The sequence below is a fragment of the Narcine bancroftii genome, chromosome 11 (genome assembly GCF_036971445.1).
Source record: "Narcine bancroftii isolate sNarBan1 chromosome 11, sNarBan1.hap1, whole genome shotgun sequence".
Classification (NCBI taxonomy): domain Eukaryota; kingdom Metazoa; phylum Chordata; class Chondrichthyes; order Torpediniformes; family Narcinidae; genus Narcine; species Narcine bancroftii.
This window is the reverse complement of record NC_091479.1, coordinates 65,572,766-65,589,970: the sequence shown is the minus strand read 5'-3', so window position 1 is coordinate 65,589,970 and position 17,205 is coordinate 65,572,766. Positions and strand designations below refer to the sequence as shown.

Sequence of the window (17,205 nt, the reverse complement as noted above, 5' to 3'; positions counted from 1 at the left end):
TGATCCTCCGGTTGTTCATTGATAATGGACCCAAGATGGTTATTGGGATGACATTGTGGTTGTTGTTAAGGTGGTGTGTGGTGAGTTGCCCTTTATTAACTGAGGAATTTGAGGAAATGTTACAGCGATATAAGGACTTGGTTAGACCCCACTTGGAATACAGTAATACATTCAGTTCTCGTTACAGAATCAAAGGGAGGTCATATCTTGATGGGTATTTATAACTAAAGCAAAGATCCAGAGGCAGATGAAGTGAAAAAAAAGCAGAACAAACATTTCAACTTTGGAGACTAGGTGTTGCATTTAATGGTTCATAATAAGAGAAAAACGACACATTTATATAAAGTTAAAAAAGAAAATCTGCAGGTAATGAGGCGGAGTGCAATACATACAATGTACTGGAGAAAGTCAGCAGGCCATGCAACTTCAAGAGGAAGCAAAAAGTAACCAGTGTTTCAGGCCTGGGTCCTTGTCAGGATTCCTCTGGCCCAAAAAGCCGGTTACTTCACATGGATGTTGCGTAACCTGCCGACTTTCTCAGCACTTTTGTGCATTACATTTATACGGTGCCTTTCTCATCCCAAAGTGGTTTCCAGCCAATTCAGTATTCATGTAGTGTTTTCACTGTTGGAATAACCTCTTAAACCACCAGCAATGTGATGATTTCTGGACAAATATCAACTCCCTCAGAGAGGTGGAAACTTACCTGATCCTCTTCACAAGAGTCTTTGGATCGAATGCTGACACTCAAGGTCTTGGTTAATTAATAACTCACATGATAGGCAGAATCTCCAGCATTCCTTTGGCACTACACTGTAGTGTCAGCCTAGATTTTGGTTCCCGAGACTTTGGAGTGGATCTCAAAACCTGACAAAACTGACTGCTCTTTAATTTATCCATGCAAAAATTTTTAAAAATTGGAAACTTAAGGAACATGCCATAAAACTTCATTTCACAGTTCTCATTCAGAACCAGGAGCTGAGATTAGATTGAAATCCAGTTTTTTGAATCCGTTAGAGCGAGGAATGAGGGTTTGGGACACTTCGGGCTGGACAAGTGGGGATGAGACCTACAATGGGTCTCTCTGTCTTTGTGTGTTCCTCAAGCAGTATATAAACCAGTAACATTCTGTTGGTTATAGTCCAATATATGAATACTCAGAACAACATTTATCTACATGTATGGAGAGGCTCAACACTACCTTCATAGCACACTAAGTTGGAGTTATTGCCAGTATCTGGTGCATCCCTTCTTTTAGTGAATTGCCTTGAATGTTTGAAAAAGGCTGGGATGGCTTCCTCTCAAAACCCACAGGCTGGCTTGGACTCCACTTTTTCCTATCTGCAGGTTGAAAGTGGCAATCTGTAACTGAATCCCTGACCAACCAGTGTCTTCTGGTTGCCAGGAGACTGCTAGCTAAAGCACTGACATAAGTATGATCTGCTTGCATAACGTGACAAGCCTCATGATGTTCTCCCTCTGACTTTCTCAATATAAATGCTATTTATATAAAAATGTTAATCTCTCCAGACACAGGAGTGAGAAATGGCGCTTCTCATAATAGCTCCCTCTGTCCTTCACCACTTTAATGAATGCCAAACTTTAAACTGTACACTCAAATATGGAATTTCGAACAACCATAATATATCTTCCTCACCACTATCCCCCCCCCCCCCCACACCCCCTTTCCCCAGGATAGCTTCATTATTTTATCACTGGTGCTAAGCCCCGCAAATGAAATTGGTAATCTTTTCAGTGGTTGTGCAGGAAGATGTTTATCAAATGATTGTTTACTCAAAAAGAAAATCTCCCTTTATTCAGGACGCAGCAGGATCAGTGAATATTGAAGTAAGCCCACTCATGCTGTGCTGAAACACTTTTATGGAAAAGGAAAATGTGAAGCTGCCATTTATTAAAGGCTATATTCATCGTTTATAAAAAGGATAGACTTTTTTTTTAAAGAAAATCCAGATGTTTCTCTCCTAATTAGCCCCTCTCTTCAAAAGGAACTAACCTTACATTTGCGTTACAATATTTTTACCCATAATTCCAGCTGAGACTCCAGTACAACATTCCCTGCACTGGAATCTCAGTGCATTCAGCGCACATCCTTTTGGAAGAGGTGTTGTACTTGTCCCTACTTTCTTGCCAACAAAGATGCAAAAGAATGTATAGGGGTGGGGGATTTTCCACATCAGTAGGATGAATTTATTGCTCTGACGTGTACTTCGAGTGTACTTACCTATCTTAGCAAGCTTAAAACAGTTATTGATTCCATCCTTGAGGTTGGGATAGCTGCTTTGCATCCACAGCCTCTTGGGGTCGAGAGCCACTGCCTTTCATGAGCAGGCCACACGTTCACTGACTGATGACCTTGCACTGTTTAATCCATGCTTTTCTCTATACCTTGCACTTTGCCTTCATAGCAACCATACCCTGCAGTCTTTGTCATACAGTAGCCTGCATTTTTGCTTTATTATTGTGTGACCTGCTGCATTAATTATGAGCTGACTTGTCAGAATTAGATGCAGAAAAAATTCATTGCATCTCCACACAAGTGACAATAAACGATTCCACTCAATTCTCAGTAGCAATCAGGGGTATTAATTTACATTTTTAAACTAATAAGGGGCAGAGAACAATTTACATCCTCCGGGTCATTATTGACCGTAGAAGTTTTGGAAACTTTCGGTTGGCAATTTGTATCGAGTCACAGAAACGAGCCCTTTAGGTCATTGAGTCTGCGCCAACCATAAAGCTCCCATTTACACTAATCTGGCACTGATTTATTTTACAGTCCCCACATTCCTACCAACTCTGGTATCATCACATTAAAGTGCTGAGGGAAATCTTTGGTTTTGTGTCTGTGATACCGTACACACCATTTGGCATGCAAGCTGCCGTATGTGGAGTAACTGCATTAATTCGGCTCATGACAAATTTATAAAAACTGTAGCAAGCCATAAGTAGTCGAGTGATGAGCAAAAAATAGGCGTCAATAGACAATAGACAACAGGTGCAAGAGTAGGCCATTTTTCCCTTCGAGCCAGCACCACCATTCACTGTGATCATGGCTGATCATCCAACTATCAGTACCCCATTCCTGCCTTCTCCCCATATCCCTTGACTCCACTATCTTTCAGAGCTCAAGCTAACTCTTTCTTGAAACCATCCAGAGAATTGGCCTCCACTGCCTTCTGGGGCAGAGTATTTAACAGATCCACAACTCTCTGGGTGAAAAAATATTTCCTCAACTCCATTTTAAATGGCTTACCCCTTATTCTTAAACTGTGGCCTCTCTGGTTCTGGGCTCCCTCCCCCCCCCCCCACCCCCCCCAACATCGGGAACATGCTTCCTGCCTCTAGTGTGTCCAATCCCTTAATAATCTTATATTTTTCAATCAGATTCCCGCTCATCCTTCTAAATTCCAGTGAATACAACCCCAGTTGCTCCAATTGGTCAACATATAACAGTCCCACCATCCCGGGAACCACCCTTGTGAACCTACACTGCACTCCCTCAATAGCAAGAATGTCCTTCCTCAAAATTGGAGACCAAAACTGAGGTCCTATACTGAACTCTCTTTGCCGGAAGAAGAATTGTGCATTTCAATTGAGCCGTTTTAAAATAATTCTTAAAATTTGGTAGTCTTAGTCCACCCTGATCAAATTTCCACATTAAATTTTCTAAACCATTTCTCGACATCTTACCTTTCCAAAGAAACTCACGTACTATTTTATTCAAACTTTGAAAAAAGGATTCTGGTAGTTGAATGGGCAATGATTGAAACAAATATTGCATTCTCAGAAAAATATTCATTTTAAAACAATTCACTTGTTCTATTAACATTATTGATAAATCTTTTCATCCTTTCAAATCCTCTTCCAATTTTTTCCTGTTATCAAAGGTGTGAAAAACCAACTTGGGTTCAAATGGAAAGAATAAAATTGGTGAAACTCTTTTGGAGCAACTTTTGTATAAATGATATAGTGAGTTGTTTAAAGGAACTAAAGTTGTATCAATATTAAAGCATACATTAAAAATATGGAACAGAATTCATATTGAGAGAGGAATTAAAAATTATCAATTACCAAAAATCTTGTTAAAACAAAATCAACTTCCTTTTACATAGAATAATTCTTCATTTGCAATTGGTATAGTAAAGGTATACGGAGAATAGAGGATTGTTTTTAAGGATTTTTTTAAACTTTTGATCAATTAAAAGATCAATATAATATATAATAATACAATTTTTGCATATTATCAATTAAAAATGTCTTTAAAAAGAGACTTGGAGCAGATTTGAGACTACTTAAACAAAGTCAATTTGAAGATATAATAACAGATACATCTGTTGTTAAGAAATTTATAATAATATGTATATAAAATTACAAGAAACTACAAAGAAAAAAGATTTATATAAATCAAAAATGCAATGGGTGAAAGATTTAAATATACAAATTCAGGAGGAGATTTGGTCAAGAAAGTGTTTCGAATACAGTAAATGATAGATATTAAATGGTTCAATATAATTTTCTTCATCCATTGTATTATATTCCACATAAATTAAATGGACTTAATTCCAATTACTCATCTAAGTGTTTTTGATGTATGAAAGAAATGGGACTTTTTTTGCATCCAGTCTGGTCGAGCTCTCCACTGGCCACTGAGACAGAGGTGCACCAAAGAAGAGGTACAAGGACTGCTTAAAGAAATCTCTTGGTGCCTGCCACATTGACCAGTGGGCTGATATCGCCTCCAACCGAGCATCTTGGCGCCTCACAGTTCGGCGGGCAGCAACCTCCTTTGAAGAAGACTGCAGAGCCCACCTCACTGACAAAAGACAAAGGAGGAAAAACCCAACACTCAACCCCAACCCACCAATTTTCCCTTGCAACCGCTGCAACCGTGCCTGCCTGTCCCTCATCGGACTTGTCAGTCACCAACGAGCCTGCAGCAGACGTGGACATACCCCTCCATAAATCTTCGTCCGCGAAGCCAAGCCAAAGTGAAGTGAAGTGGTCTTGTGAAAAAATGGAGAGATGTTGGAATGAACTGAGTTTATTATTATGGCAAATTATGAAGATAAAGATACCAAAGGGTCCAAGAATATTTTTATTTGGGGATATCTATGAAAAGGAAACAATTTTTTTAAATATTGCAATAGCAACTGCAAAGAAATGTCTAGCGATATCATGGAAAGATGATGGAGAAGTGTTATTAAGTAGATGGCATAATGAGATGTGAAATTGTATACCTTTCGAAAAAATTACATATAGTTTAAGGAATTGAATTGAATTGAAAATTTTTTATAGTATTTGGAAACCGTATATGGATTTTATGGATAATTCTCCGTCCACCTCTTCTATCTTATCCACACCTCTTAATTCGTAATTTTAATGATTAATGATTGTACATGCTAATATTACTGTCAATTAAATGGCAGGTGTTTTCTTCTTTTCTTTATTTTTCTAACATTTGGGTAGGAGAGGGGTTGGGGAGAAAAAAGCATTTTTTGTATCTTTGTATCTTTGGATAAGGATATTTGATAAATGGGTTTTTTTCTGTAATGACACAAATAATTAAATAAAAATTTCCCAAAAAAATGTGTATTTGTGTCTAAATCCCCAATCAAAATTACATAAACCAAAAAGTAAAGAAAATAAGTCAGTAAGGGCTGATAAAAAGGCAAAGCAATGAAAAGCACCAAATATTGTGTTTGAAATCCTTCAAACAATCATAAACTCCCAGATTGAAACTTAAGGTGTTTAAAATCCTGGTTAAAACAGAATCAAAACTATAAACTATAAACTATTACTGTGCCAAACAACACTGTTTTTGGACTGGTCCTGCAGATCTTGAAAGAACCTGGGTTTGAATCCATGTTACTTCCCAGAACAATCAGTGCCCTCTGTGAAAGATTTTATCAATATTATTTAAAGGGCTGTTTATCAGCCCTGCCCATCCCCTAATGCAATGAACAGTGAATTAAATCTCCAGGAAAATCTACCTTGTGGAACAGCAGAATGAACCAAGAGCTTCTTTCTATGATACAATTGAGGCACCTGTTGTATTTTCAATGCAATAAAATGGTCTCAAGGTGACCCACAGATTATAGCTCCTTATAACACGAAGCCACTAAGAAAGGGATGCTGTAAATGGCATCTTGGAGGAGAAAGAAAATTGGAAATATAGGGAGAGAAAGTCAAAGCTTAAGCTTTGCAGCTAATGGCATAGCTGTCATTAAATTTGGGGACATCCAAGAGATCAGAATTGATGATATCTCAGAGGTGATTACAAAAATAGGGACAGGTGATGACACAGAGTAACCTGAAAATATCTACGGCAGATGCCATCTCACATACACCATCAGTGCTCTGTGATTAGTAAGGGATTGGTTAAGGTGGGATGTGGGTGGGAAGGGAAGGTTGAGAATCACTGCTCCAGACTAAATTGTTACTGAAATATTTTGCTTGAGAAAAATTGTCATTGGCCCATTTCCTTTGGAGCTTTGAAATCGCGCACATAACGAGTCAATTAGGGACGATTAAGACAGAGGATTTCAAACCTTTTCCTTTCCAGCACAATCCAGTGATCATTGGGGGATCAGAGGTGGAGAGGGTGAGTAAATTTAACTTATTGGCAGTCACTATCAGAAAGGATCTATCCTGGACCCAACACACACATGGCATCGTGAAGAAAGCACATCAGCGCCCCTACTTCCTCAGGAGAGGGGTTGGGGAGAAAAAATATAAAAGCATTTTTTGTATCTTTGTGATGTCAACGTGTTTCATAAAGGGGAGTGATGTCAGTGCACCTCACAAAGGGGAGTGATGTCAGTGCACCTCACAAAGGGGAGTGATGTCAGTGCACCTCACAAAGGGGAGTGAAGTTAGTGCACTGCAGAGTCATTGTCTCTCTGGCAATTCCCTGCCAGCAGGGAAGCAACGCGATCCATCAACCCACGCAGGTTTGCAAATTCAGGCTTCTCCTGGGCAAAGAAGGGGAGACCATACCATTCTGTGTGGCCACTCGGTCCGCCACACAAAGGTTTGATATGACATCAGAAACCCTGGCAAATTTCTACAGCTGTGCGGTGGAAAGTGTGCTGACCGGCTGCATCACAGACTGGTATGGGGACACCAATACCCCTGAGTGTAAAGCCTTCCAAAAGGTCGTGGACACAGCCCAGGTCATTACAGGCAAAACCCTCCCCACTATTGAGTACATTTACAGGAAACGCTGCCATCAAAGAGCAGCAGCATTCATCAAAGACCCTCACCATCTTGCACACGCTCTGTTCTCACTGCTGCCATCCGGAAAGAGGTATAGGTGCCACCACCAGGTTCAGGAACAGCTGCTCCTCCTCAACGACAAAATCAATCAGGGACTCATTTAAGGACTCTTGCCTATGCACTTTATTGATTTTCTTTTTGTTCTCTCTGTATTGCAATCAGTTTGTGTACATTCGTTATCTGTTTACAGTTCTTTGTTTACATGCTTCACGCTGTGTACAGCTTATTTTTTTCACTTCCAATTAGTGGTAATTCTGCCACGCCCACAGGAGAAAGGAATCTCAGGGTTGTATGTGAGGTCATGAATCTGAAATCTGAATCTGAAAATGATGGCAAGTCCATACGGTGGAATTCTAGACTCTTGGAGCATCTACTTTCTCTTTTTTTGCACTAATTTATTTATTTTAAAATATATAATTTATAGCAATATTCGCTGCCGCAAAACAACAAATTTGTGACACGTCCATGACAAATTCTGATTCTGGGACTAGTTCTGGGCAGAAGGTTCCTTTTCTGAAGGGAAGTTCACGTGTGTGTTTGGAAAGGGTTGGAAATTGTATTGCATAAAGACACATGAAATGTCATGAACACAGTATATCAGTATATATCTATATATATATATATATATATATATATAGATATATACATATAGTTTTTGCCTGTTTTGCTTAAAGCCTGTTCAATCACTGGCCTGCCCCAGAACTAATGTAAACGATGCAAGAATCTAAAGCCATTCCTCCTGTACCAAAATTCCAAGGCATCCATTTCTAATCACTGCACCTTAGGAAGGTCGTTGAAAGTATGAAAGATATTTCAGAATCAGAACGTATTGCCACGAAATTCGATGTTTTGCGAGAACATCACTGTGCAAACATTCAGATAAAGCACCTTACAAAAAAAACTAAACATAGTGCACAAAAAGTTAAAGTAAGGCAGGGTCTTTGGTTCATTGATTATTCAGGAATCTGATGGCAGTGGGGAACAAGCTGTCCTTGTGCTCATCTTTAGGCTCCTGTACTCTTCCCACTATTGAGCCCTCCTGACTTCCTCCTGCGGTCCACAATCATCTCCTTGATTGTGCCAACGTTGAGTGCAAGGTTGTTGTCGTTACACCATTCAATGAGCTGATCCATCTCCCTCTTGTAGGCTTCCTTATTGCCATTTGTGATTCTGTGGACAACTGTGGAGTCATTGGCACATTTGTAGAAGGCATTGGAATTGTGCCTGGCCACACAGTCATGGGTCTATAGTGAGTAGAGCAAGTGGGTTAAGCATGCATCCTTGGGGTGCGCCTGTGTTGATAATCAGTGAGGAGGAGACATTGTTTCCAATTTGTACTGACTGTAGTCTTCCAACGAAGAAGTCAAGGATCTGGGATTCAAGAGGATGCTGATTGCAAAAATTCCTGAAGGACCTTGGGCACAGAAGCCTTAATCGTATTGAAGGTTTGGATCTGGAGCTTGGTTTGCTAATTGGTTGAACTGGAGTCTGTGCTGCTGCGGAGGTTGCGGGAATGCTGGAGGTGAAACCACAGAGACCCAGTGACTCTTTTCCCCCTTTTTCTCCTATTGTTAGAGGGCACCAGGCAATGCTCATGTCAACACTTTGTTTGCTTTACAGGAGACAAAAGTTGAAGTATATGATATTTATTCCATTTTTAATGTATTATTACATGACAATCAAAGGAACCTTTGAATCTCTGTTGGATTTGAACCCAATTTCATCTGCATTCCTAACATTTTTGCGGGGTGGGATAACATTATTCCTCCTTGAAAAGATGGAAATTACACCCAATAGAATAAAACTAAAGCCATTTCCCCAGATTATTTCCTGGTAATGAGAGTTGAAAAGTATTTGTTTACTTCATTTTTATAATTTTTCAGGATTACAAGAGAGATGGTCCTTAAAGCAGAATGGTCTAGAAGTAGGTAAGTCTCTGAGACAGGATGAGGTGCACCCACAGGTTCTGAAGGAGGTGGCCTTAGAGATTGTAGAGGCATTGGAATTGACTTTCCAGAAATCAATAGATTCTGGCATGGTTCCCGAGGTTTGGAAAGTCGCAAATGTAGTTCTGCTGTTTAAGAAAGGAGGGAGGCAGAAAAAAGAAAATTATAGGCCTATTAGTCTGACTTTGGTAGTTGGAAATATATTGGAATTGATCCTCAAGGATGAGGTGATGGAATACTTTGAGGTGCATGGCATGATAGGTCTAAGCCAGCATGGGTTCATGAAGGGAAGATCCTGCCTGCCTAATGGAATTATTTGAAGTAGGGTGGAGGCTGTGGATGTTGTGTATTTGGATTTTCAAAAGGCCTTGGATAAGGTGTCGCATAGGAGGCTGCTTAATAAGATGAGATATTAGATTGGGTGGTAGGCAGAAAGCAAAGGGTGCGAATAAAGAGCTCCTATTCTGGTTGGTTGGCAGTGACGAGTGGTGTTCGCAAGGGTCAGTGCTGGGGCTGCTTCTTTTTACAATGTATATTGATGATTTAGATTGTGGATTAAATAGTTTTGTGGCAAAGTTTGCAGATGACACCAAGATTACGAAGTGTGGAAGAAATCGAATGCTTGCAGAGAGACTGGGACAGCCTAGGAGAATGGGTGAAGAAATGGGAGATGTGATATAATGTTGAGAAATGTATGGTTGTGCATTTTGGTCGAGGAAATAAATGATCGGATTATTATTTGGATGGGGAGAAAATTCAAACCTCAAAATTACAAAGGGATGGGGTTCCTTGTGCAGGATAACCTGAAAGTTGACCGCCAGGTTGGATCGGTGGTAAAGAAGGTGAATGCTATGTTGGCATTCGTGTCAAAGGGGATTGTGCATAAGAATAAAGAGATGTTGATGAGACTCTATGGGGCACTGATGAAACCTCATTTGGGGTACTGTGTGCAGTTTTTGGCCCAATATCTTAGAATAGCAAGGTTGGAGAGGTGGATTACCAGAATGATTCTGGGAATGAGAAGGCTAACATATGAGGAATGCTTAACAGTTCTTGGACTCTATTCATTAGAGGGGATCTCATAGAAACATTTTGAATGATGAAAGGATTGGACAGAGTGGACGTAACTAAGATCACCCTGTTGGGTGATTCCAGGACAAGAGGGCACAGTCTTAGAATTAAAAAGTACCCATTTACAACAGAGATGAAGAGAAATTTCTTTAGCTAGAGGGTAGTGGATTTGTGGAATTTGCTGCCACATGCAGCTGTGGAGGCAGAATCTTTGGGAGAATTTAAAGGGGAAATTGATAGGGATCTAATTAGTCAGGATATCATAGGATATGGGGACAAGGCCGGAACTTAGAACTAGATGTGAGAACAGTTAATTTAGGGAGGTGTCACAGAACAGACTCGATGGGCCAAATGGCCTGATTTTGTTCCTTTTTCTTGTGATCTTGTGATAAATTTGTAGGTAGCATTAGGGAATCAACTGATTTCCACATCATTTCATTAAAGGGCACAAATAAAATATATCCTGAAACAAGGGCAGGACTGCAGCTGAATGCTTTCTCAGAACCTCCTGTCAAATGTAATTGTTTCCTGTATTTTGTCCTGCTGTGGTGGAATAGAGTCAGTCTGCCTCAGGAGGAGGACACCATGCCTGCTGGCCCTGTATTGAGGGATTTAGCGATCCCACCACCTCATTCTCAAAGGTCTATAACCTTTTTATTTTTATTTTTGAGATCATTGATCATTTCTACTTCTCCTCTGCTTTTCAATGTGCAAAAAAAAAGTTTCCAAGACTATCTCCTGATCTCTTGCCTCAAATGTAAAGCTACTTGCTCTGGTATCATCGTCTCGTGGGGAGATTTGTTTTTTTTTTGTCCAATTTATCTAAACATCTCATAATCTGGTAAACTTCTATCAAATCTCTCCTTAACCTTATTTGCTTCAGAGTGAACAATGCCAGGTTGTGCAAAACCAAGGAAATGACTGTGGGCTTCAGGAGGGAGTCAGGGGAACACGACCCAGTCCTCATCAGGGCTCAGTAGTGGAGAGGGCCAAGAACTTCAAATTCCTGGGTGTTGACATTTCTGAGGACCTGTCCTGGAGCCTCCATGTTAATGTAATCTTGCAGAGGGCCCACTAGCGGTTGTACTTTGCGAGTTTGAGGACATTTGGTATGTCACCGAAAACTGTCAAAAACTTCTGCAGGTGGAGAGCATCCTGGCTGCTTGTCTTATTGTCCGGTATAGAGGTGCCATTGCTCAGGGCAAGAAAAAAACTCCAAAGGGAATCTTGCTCTGCAATCTGCAGTGGTGAGATCCAGCTGATTCACTGGATTAGATTCAAGTGCTCTGGCAGTACTTTTCACCTTTCACCTTTAAAATACAGACCATGCAGGTTTTGTAGCCTACCCACAGTTGAAAAATCGTTTGACTGATTTAAAAAAAAAATTACAGATACAGTACAGTACCAAGGTCATTTGGCCCGTGCTGCCCATATAACTAATTAGCCTACAAACCCCCTACATCGTCAGAATGTGGAAGGAAACCCACGCAGACACGGGGAGAACTTTAAAAGTCCAGGATAAAATGCCAGATCCACTGTAACAGCTTAGCTGCCACTGGTGCAGACCCGCGGGGCACATGGAGCAGAGACAATGCTCCCGTGGGGTCCCACTGCCCAGTTAACTGCCCTCAGCTCTGCACATGCTTTGAACGGCCCGTTCAAGAAGCCACCAGTAGTTTTATTTAAAATCCTGCAACTGTGGGGACTGCGCTCAAGATGGCGGCACCTCTGATCAGCGCAGCCACGAGGGGTTGCAAACTCCAGGGGAGCAGAGCACTGGTGCAGGGCACCAGAAAGTGGGGAGACAATACTGAGGATGGTGACCATGGTGGCGGGCCAGTGAGGGGGCTCTGTGGCTGAAAGACCTCTGCATACAGGGGGCTGCTGGCAACTCGAGGCAAGGAACCTACAGAGGCTGTGGGCACCTGGAGACTGCTGGAGACTGGCTCAAAACTGGCTGAAGGTATCGGAACCGTGATGCAAGGTGGTGCTGAAGGCGAAAGTGATGAAGGGTCCCTGACCCTGTCGGAGGTTCGGATCTGGAGCTCAGGTGGCCAATGGTTTGGACTGGACTCTGTGTGGCTGTGGGGGCTGCGGAAGTGCTGGAGGTGAATCTATGGTCACTCGATGACAATGGGGGGGACGCTGCTTCTCTTTCTCTGACTGTAAGAGGTGCTTCAGGCAATTTCACCGATGGCGATCCTGTCTGTTTTACATCAGGCCAAAGCAATTTCATGAATGTGACATGGTTTTATTACAATGACAATAAATTGAATCTTGAATCTTGAAAACTCCTGACAGTGCTGGATCCAAACACAGGTAACTGGTTCTGTAATAATGCTGTGCCAACCATTACACAAACCATACATTCTATACATTACACATAATGCGCTCTGTAGTTAGTTAAAAATTACTGATGGTCGTATGTGAGTGGAAAAAAAGGTCTTGAATGCCTGATCAATGCAGCACACAAGTAAGACTGGAGGAACTGCCTGACTCCAGACTTCCTGGGGAAGTTAGTTGTTTCCCACCCATTGATTTTGATGTCTGGGTAGAGCAGTTTAATCCAATTTCTGATTCCCTCTCCAAAGACCACTTTGGAGAGCACAGCCATTAGGTACATGTGATAGTCGGTCAAGAGCTTTTCCTTGTTAACAAACTTTGGAGAGGAATCGATTAAATTAAAGATATCTCAATATTTGGTCGAAATGGTGAACCTGTTCTCCACAATTAAATCAAACTGTATTCAGATTTACATTCTCCTATATTATCTATATATATATATTCTTCCACTTTTATCTATCTTTTTCCATATATATTTAAAATCTATCTTTTTATAATCAATAATTAGGGAAGGGGAGAGGGTTAGGGTGGGAAGTTGGGGGGAGGGAGGGTTGAAAATATTCACGTAACTTGATGTTACTACATATATGTACCTATCAATGTGATTTAAAAATTTTAACACAATATTTAAAAAAAAAAGCTTTTCCTAGTCTATACTGATCAGGCAGCTGTCCACCCCTCTGACCTGCACCTAACTGATGGTATCTCTGAGCAGCACGAGGCTGTCAGAGATTTTCTTGCCCGGGACCATGCAGGATCACCTGCGCCAGGTCAGATTTGAATCGATTGGCGATTGCTTTGGACAGAATTTTGTTTGTCAACGTTTAACAATGACATGAGTCTCCCATCCCTGATATCCATCTTCTCCCCCTTCTGCTTGAGAATGAGGGTGATGATGCCCTTCCTCATGGAGCCTGACATGCCTCCAGCAGGTCCAGGGCCCACCCAGTCCAACGAGCCGTGTTCAACTCAGGCAGTAGGCTGTAGCATTTGGGAGTTTCACTCGACCAAAAGGAACATATGGAGTCCATCAGCTCCCCCTGAGTAATTGGTTGGTCCAAACTCTTCATCTTATTGCTGCCGAAGATCTCTGTATTAGAGGGCAGGAGGTGTTAGGAGACCATCTAGTCTGTAGCCTTAGTGTCATAATGATTTGGACAGACACTTTTCTTCCTTTATTTTGCTCTGTGCTCCACAGTTTTAAATTTGTAATCAAACAATTCACATGTAATTAAAGTGCAGAATCCAGATTTTATTCAAGGTTATGATGGGTATTCTTCAGCAGTGAAGGTTTTCTTTGGAACACCAGGCCCTTTGCAATTACTGAGCTCACCAATACGCTCTTTCTTCTAAAAGATTTTCCAAAACTGGTAATTTTGGGGATCCTAAGGATTGGGCGATGTCTCTTACTGTTTTATTTCAGCCTTGTAATCGTTTTTTTAACTTTCACGGGCTCAACTCTGGTCCTCATGTTGAAAAATAGCAACTACAGACTCCAAAGATGATCAAAAGCTTTGAAACAAGCACAGCTCTCTTATACCAGCACCAATGAAACCATTAAACATTCCTGAGCACTCACAAAGACCTGTGAAGCCAAATGTCCCAAACATGGTGCCCTGAAATGACAGGACAGTGTATAAAAAGTGCGGTGATTTCTACATGGTCAAACCAAAATGTATACAAATAACTTTGAAATAAAATATGGAATGTGCACTTCAATTACATGTGAATTGTTTAATTATAAATTTTAAACTGTGGAGCGGGGCAAATAAAGGAAAAAAAAGTGTCTTTTTTTCAAACATGACGGAGGTCACTAGATCGGTATAAAAGGATCCCATGTATGAGGGTGCAACTGAACCTTCCCCTTAGAGCTGTGGATCACAGAGCCCCTAGAAACCTTTTGGAAAGAGAAGCAACTTGACGCAAGTCTCCTCCAGGATCTCATTTCCATATGGAAATAAAAATTATGATCACTGGAAAATAAGCTCCATGCTACAGCTGAAACACATGACTCTTGTCTGGAAAATGTTTGCATAATAATATGATATTTAGTTAATCGTGTCCCATTAGCCATGTTAAAATTCTCCAGAAAGTGCAAACATAACTGCAGCATTCTTCTGAAATGTTGAGGGTATGTAAAACCTGAGAGAACATGCAAATAAATTAGTCAATTAGACCCCATTTAGCTGGCAAATTATCCAACTGATTACTAAACAGACTTCCTTGGGAAGCTCAAACACTGCAAATTGGGCAGCCCAATTGTTCTCTGCCTCAAATGGGAAATTAAATACTGCCACTCCATTTCCATCCGATGTTGTAAAAGATCAGGATTTTTTAAAGACTATGGTAACAAATGTGCATATTACTAGTAATTCAGAGGTGCAAAGATCAGGAACCATGAACTCAAGCCCATGAAAAGTGGGTGAATTTAAATTCAGTTTGATGAATAATAAGGAATTCAAAAACTGGCATTAGCCACCACATTTCCGAGTGGTCACCAAAAAGATGTCAAATTCATTAGTTTATTTTGGGAAGGAGAAATGCTGAACGTTCACAGCATAGTTAAGGATCACAGACATCACAGTCATTGCCTAAAAATTCTAGTGCACTCTTTTCCATATTCAAAAACATATCAGCGAGAACAGATGTTAACAGGGGTATGAAGGAGGTGAAAGACTGGGGCAACTGGCTGATGATCAAGGCCAGGAGTTGGGTAAGGTGCCATGGTTGTTTGACGGACATATCAGAAGCAGGAGGGAAAACGGAATGAAAGATCAAGACCAGAGCCAGGATTTAACTGACCGAGCTCTGGGTGGTGAAGCCTGTAAGCCTGGGGTAGCAGATCAGCGAAATGGCCCAGGGCCCCAGGGGGTCAGTTAAGATCACTGGTAAGTGTGGTCAGGAAGGACAGGTCTCAGTCAATGTAATATATACCAGTAAATAGAAGTAATTTCACCTATCTAATCCATATTATCTGGAAACCTTTATGGCAATTATAACATTTTAACACTATGTCATTTCTAAATTCTTTATAGAACAATGCGTTAAAAATAGCAGAAGTACCAGTTGCCCAATTAAAGGTGACATGACTGAACGATCTCAAACTCCAGTGATATGCCCTCAAAAATATTAACACAATTACAACATTAAAGCATACAGCAATTCACAAAGAATCCATGGCATTTCAAAAAATAACCCACCCATATTCCGATTTCATCCTCCTCCTTGCCCAATGGTCAACAACCCAAATGTACTCAATAGTTTTGATTCTCTGTTCATCCTTTCCCACTGCACCCACATTCTTTTCAATAAACCCATGACTCCACTAGACCAATTTGAACTGCACCACATGCACACAAACCTAAAATTACCACTTTAGGCCATTTCATGTTGGGCCTCCGCCTTGAGACCGGCCAATGAGCGGATGGAAAAATGGGAACTTACTGTTCAAACAGCAGCCCTAAAAAAGACTGCTTCAGAGTCCCATTCAAAGGTGAGATACCTCATAGTGCCCTCTGGAGCCCTGTGGAGGTGGGCCAACTGCTGCCGTTGCTCCACCTGCCAATGTGACATCATTGAAGCACGCCGAAGAAGAGCCCGAAACTGGACTATGGCGGCCCCGGAGCAGGCAAGGCAAATGTTTATGATGTTCTCAACCTGTCTTGGTGTCCAGCCTGTCTTGATCTAGCGCATCCTCGGTAAGGTCATTAATGCCATTAAAATTCTGATAAAATCCACTCCTGCGTCTCAGGCTGGTGACGTCATGAGCCCATCCCCAAACAGCTGCTTAGTGTGGCTCCCCATTCAAATCGATCGGCGGAGGGCTGCGCCATGGAGATGATCCCTCTCGGAAAGGGGTCGGAGTGCCCAGCTCGGAGACCGCCTTCGCACATTCAGAAAGGTAGGCGATTCTGCGTTTTGGCGAAGTTTCGCTGCCTTCATGTCTCGACTTCTGGGTGATCTGAAATAAATAAAAATGATAGCAACTGGCTCTGCAGCGCCTCCATCCCCAGGTGTCACACTCCTCTGATAACATTGGAGGCCCAAAATGTGCACATTTTCCAAAAGCATCTTTCACGACACCTCAGCGCATCCCAAAATGCTTCACAACCAATAAAGTGCTTCTGAAGTGCAGCTATTATAACATAGCAGCTAATTTATGGACCACAAACAGCAATGTGATAATGGCTAGGCCTGTTTTAAGGAAACCAGATAACCCATAAATCGTGAACAGGACTCCTGGGGACAACTCTCCTAGCTCTCTTCAATTTCTGCCATTCAACTGGAAAGATAGGTGGCTTAATGTCTCCCCCAGAAAATGTAGCTTCAAGCTCTGATCTTCACAGCAGGACTTGAAACCATAAATATCGACCTCAGCAGACAAGGGATGTAATGAAAGGCCTTCTGCTAAGAACACTCATCCCACTAGCATTTGGTGCAGTAGGTCAGAGGAAGAAGACTCCTACTTGCATTCACCTGATCTTGGCAGAGGAAACAAAGTCTTTAAAATTTTAATATCTGCTCTAGGAAGATCAAATATTAAACAATA

At 41.3% G+C, this 17,205-nt stretch overlaps 1 long non-coding RNA gene across 1 annotated transcript in view; it reads left to right on the top strand.

Moving 5' to 3' along the window:
• Positions 1 to 6,882: 6,882 nt before the first annotated feature.
• LOC138745825 (uncharacterized) overlaps positions 6,883 to 17,205 on the top strand; it is a 46,022-nt gene continuing 35,699 nt past the window's right edge. The window contains exons 1-2 of the long non-coding RNA XR_011346528.1: positions 6,883 to 6,971; positions 9,180 to 9,224. This is a non-coding gene — a long non-coding RNA (uncharacterized lncRNA). The remainder of the gene's footprint in view (positions 6,972 to 9,179; positions 9,225 to 17,205) is intronic.